Raw genomic sequence first — 5,287 nt, forward strand, 5'->3', positions numbered from 1 at the left:
AAAGCTTGTGTGATCCTTGTAGGTTATCATTTTTGGCCCATGCAAAGTCGAGCACGTAGGTAAGAGGTGGTCCAAATGACAATATGTTTTAAAGGTAGTTTAAAACCAAGAGAAAGTTCTTGTTCATAAATTTTGTGAAATCTATACATATCCTTATGCTTCTTAAGTTTCAACAAGGCATAATTATACATCAAATGAGAACCATAGGGCTTTTAGAGATTAGATAATGCAAAGATAAGAGGTTGCAAAAATGAGCTTTCAAACATGAAGTAGTTATAGTAGAACGAGACAAATCAGGTAATAGCCCTCTTGGTCATGAGAAGATAGTCCATAGAGAACACATAATTATTTCCATAGCGCGTACATCATCGAGGGTATCCAAAGTAAGAATAAAGTATAGTGATGGTAGTATATTAGACTGTTGACTATTCATTTTGATAGATGTTTAAGAAGGATATCATGTGATAGTCCCAACAACACAAGGTATAGTTTACAAGCAACATAAAAAACTTTATGGAATATCTTGAAAAGAAAGATAGGTTGGAGGTAGAGTTTGAGTGAGATAGCAGAGGTTTAAGAAGAGAACAAAGATTGTGGGAGACCAAATACTATCAACAACATGAGATGACAGTCATAACAACATTTTGAGTCAAGACATATCAAGCAAGAGACAAATTATGATGGCATGGTACAAATGTGATAAATGTTGCTAAGTGGACAATCAAAAGGTGATGCATGGTAGTTGTCATAGTAAAAGGCTAAAGGGACACTTAACTACTAAAACGATATCAAATATTTCCAAACAAGGAAAGATGAAATTCAAGGAAGCATGGAAGAGGCTCGGTCAAGCAAATAAAGCCATAGCTCAAACCTAGAGGATAGTTTAACAAAGACTTCTAGACCCTTCAACATACATGACAAGTTCATAGTAAAGAAAGACAAGGTAATTAGAGGTGGTTGCATGGTTTTTTTTAATAGTGAGTGGATACATGAGGGCAAGTGAAGACATCTTAGTGAGAAAAGATAGTCTAAATACATGGTAGATGTACAAAGGATAGTATCCATGAGGGATAAAAGAGTTATGGGTGCTAAATCATAATATCCCTATGCACTCCTCATGTCATGAAAACAATGATAGAGTTGTCAATACATGATGACACTATCCCAATCCCAATTATAGCAAAAATAGGTGAGAAATATAAAGAGGACAGGGGCTATAATGATAAAAGAGGCATTGAATATAAAAGTTAAAGATCATAGTTAAAGAAGTGGACAACTTAAGGGTTTCAACAAGGTGATGAATATTCCAAGAGGCCAAAAGGATATGACAAGTAATAAGGGTAGGAGAATGCATGAGAATAACACCTTGGTAGACCAGTAAGAAATGATAGCCAAAAGGATAGTGAGGTCACAAACAAAGATAAAATGCACAGTGAGGACGGGTCTTAAAACTATTATGTTCTAATATCACTGTGAAGTAGCAATGAGAATATATAAAGAAGATAATAGTCAAATTGAGTGGAGAATGACCAAATGAAAATAGATAATAGTGAAGGCAAATTGCCAAATAGAATGAGCAAAGAGAAATTTGAGAGTAAAGATGGTTTTGATCATGTTGTAGAGGTCCTTAACCCTTCCAAACTCAAGTATAACAGTCATTAATATCAAGTTACACATGGAACTTGGGTCTTAATTCTTCTTATGAGAATTCATTAAAGTCTTGAGCATGATATAAAACCATCATATGTCAAGTTTGAAGCATGATTCCAAGGTTCTTATTGTCATAGCCACTGTCATAATGGTGAATAGAGTGTGGGACCATAAATGTGCAAGATCATGCATTGTTTATTGTTCTGTGATATTCCATTGCCATATTGTAAGTGTGGAATTTCTTGTTTCAAATTATTTGATTTGATAGTCATGAAGACTATAACTTTAGATATAAGGAATAAATTAACATGCAAAGATGATTGATACGAAGGGTTTTGTGAGCAAAAGATAGTCCTATGAAGATGAAGTTTGTTTTATCAATCATTATAGGGTATAGATAATCAATATACATGGATAAAAGATTGGTAATAAGTTTTTATATGAAACAAAGGAAGAGGGTTGACAATTACATGACTATTATAAAAAACTCTTCCCTCAAAGTTAAAATTCTTCTTTTCTTTTATTGCATTCACAAGATTAACCTTACACATAGAGGCTTGTTATCTTTCCTTGCATCTTGTGCCTTGAACTCTTGTTTAGTGTTTTGAAGACTCTATCCTATCAGGAACTACATTTCTCTATTTCTTTGATTGTCACTTTTAAAACATGCTCACAATTGGCTTTTGAGATGACTTAAGGACAAAGGGGCATGAAGAAAGATTTAAGCAACAAAGAAGTGACTTTGGTATAGTACTTGTCAAAAGACTATTATTATGGTTGCCATAAATAATTTTCAAGGGTTTGAATCAATCCAATTGAAAGTGCCTGAAGATGCAGGATAACTATGACATATTATGGTATATTCTTATGGTGTGCAAGAAATATGTCATAGATAATTGTAATATCAAAAATTCATACCTTTACAATTTTCATGTTATGTTTTGGGTTCAATTTAGTGTATGTAACCCTTAGCATGTTTTTAGGCTCATTTATCCTTAGTCTAAGTAGCCTTTTCCCACCCTCGATGTCAAAGTGTGTTTATATTTTTGTGTTTCCTTAATTCTTTTATGTGTCATTTATTTCATGAGCACTACTCCCACTATACAGCCTAATATTTGAAACTTACTTGCAAGTCCTAGAACCTCATAAGTTGACACTACTTTTCCAAAAACTTTCCTTGTGTAGAGATTTCAAAAAAAAAAACATGCACAAAAAACATTCTTTGGACTTACAATGATCTATTTTCCATTACACTCAAGAAAATGAAACACATATTAGTCATAAATCATAACAAAATTAAGGCATTTGAGAATGAAAGCATTTAAATGGCTAGTGAGTTGTAATTTCAATTTGAGTTAAAATATAACTGACTAAAAGTTATAATATTTTATATGTGTGTAAAAGATAATTTAGAATCTTTTGCTATTTAAGTGGAGCATTTATTATTTAGGAATTGAAAATAAGCTATGGGGAAATAGGGGGGCTAGAAATAAGCAGCAACTGCATATTGCCAAAAATGTCACGTGGCTCCACAAATTTGTTTCCCTCTTTTTTTTTAACATTTTATTTCTATTTTTTCTTGTGCACAAATTTTATTTTATTTTTGCTAAAATCTTGTGCACAAATTATTACTAATATTATTAATACCAATTTTAAGATTTCTCTTAAAAATAAGCAGAAAAATAAATACTCATGAAACCACCAGCTCCAAAAAAAATAATTTGAACTATTATATATAATTGAATTGTTTAAAAACATAACGAATCATATTATACAACCAAACAAGTTTTAAAATCATGAAATATAACATAAATTTGAAAAAGAAGCCCATACATTCTATGAAAAAACAGTCCATATATACAAAAGATACACTTTTTATATATAGGAAACGATAGACTTCCTTTAAACTGTGAAGATTCATTGATTTTGATAGAAGTTTCAGATGTCACAAAGAAACATAACACGGTGTTGTACAAGCAGAAATCATAAAATATCGATGCCCTGCTGATTATCCTCAATTTGTCACTGCAATCGTCCCACCTGCTCTCAGAATTTGTCGCTCAATCTGCAATTAACCCAAAGCCCGTTTTAGAACTTGACTGCAAAATAATAGCATTATTTTAGATTTTGTTCGAGTTTAACAGTAGTCTTGTGGAGAAATTAAGTGATAATTGCCTGAAACAGATCTTGGAGCTTGTCCTTGACAAGATTATACTCCTGTTTCACTTGTTGCAGACACTGCAAGCACCTGCTTTTCAAAAAACATTGAAACCACAAACAAAAACAAATGATCAACACATTTTACCCAAGAGAAATTCCATCAAATCTTTGATATAAAACACTTGAGAAATCATTTCTATTGGGAGGACTTGAAGATCCAAAGGAGAAAGAGTGTACCCATTTTTCTTTTTCTCTTGACAGAAGGCACGAAATGTGATGCATACGTTCTTAACTCTCTGTGCCCCTACACTGCTCATTTCAAAACAAAAAGATAATAAGTGGTCACTAATTGACTGGGCAAAAAGGTAATGTAAGGCTAGGTTTAAAAACAATAGTATGATTAACTTAAGTTTCAGAATGAAAATGCTTCAGGCAACAACCATATATAGAACAATGATGGAGAGCAATTTGCATGCCTTGAGCTGCTACCCTTGATATGATGCAAATGGGCATCCAGTTTTCTGTAATCCACCGGTTCTTTATTGCTGCATATCACCGTAAAATCTTTATATTAACCATCACCTATCTTCCTCAACTTACTGAAAACACAACAAATTATCCAAGTATATGATATTTGTGATAGCTTAACTCATGTTATTATTTCGAAAATAAAGTGAAGCATATTATAGAACAAGTATAAAGAACATACAGAACCGTCTCTAAGTTATGCAGCAATTTGAGGGAGTCATCAAAAAAACAAGGAAAGCACTTCTTCCACAAAACGAGGATTGCTTTCATCCTGCAGCTGCTCCAGCTGACTGTATTGCTCATCGAGAAATCCCTGCAACACAAAGCCAATTAATAAATTTTATTATGCAATATAGAAGCTAGAAGACTGTAGAAGACTGTCACAAACTATGAATATTTACAAAATCTCATACAAGGTAAGAAAAGAAAGTAAAAAATTGAACAATTAAAGAACGTGCATTGAAAACAAAATTTCCAACCTCCTCATAAAGAAAGTTGATAAGATTGTTGTACTGTTGTTGCAACTCAACAGTAGCCATACTCAGCCTTTCCAAGTGAAAATTATGATGGTAATGACAGTAAGCTCCCTTTGAGGACTTAAAGCTCATGATCAATTGTTTGTTCTCCACATACAATTTATAGTGTGCCACCCCCTCTCTTAGGGATTAGAGAGTCTCACAACTTTTGTTTCTCACCCAAAAAATAATTTTTGATTCTACACCAAGGATTTTATGATTCTGCTGTGGCTTTTTGCATGCAAGGTGGTTAACAAGATTGAATGATAGCCACACCCTTTCATATAAAGTTGAAGGTGAAGAAATGAAGACATTCGCATAAGTTATTCTCACTAACATTTATGTAAGCTTGCTGTGCCTTAGAAACGGATGAGACTTATTACACTAAATAGAATTAGGGAATCTTGAGTAAAAGGATTCATTTATTCCCATTG

At 32.9% G+C, this 5,287-nt stretch overlaps 1 pseudogene; it reads right to left on the minus strand.

The window, feature by feature from the left end:
• Positions 1-3,664: 3,664 nt before the first annotated feature.
• LOC131069816 (histidine-containing phosphotransfer protein 5-like) lies at positions 3,665-4,877 on the minus strand (annotated as a pseudogene).
• Positions 4,878-5,287: the final 410 nt, after the last annotated feature.

This window comes from Cryptomeria japonica, chromosome 6, assembly GCF_030272615.1.
Source record: "Cryptomeria japonica chromosome 6, Sugi_1.0, whole genome shotgun sequence".
Lineage (NCBI taxonomy): Eukaryota > Viridiplantae > Streptophyta > Pinopsida > Cupressales > Cupressaceae > Cryptomeria > Cryptomeria japonica.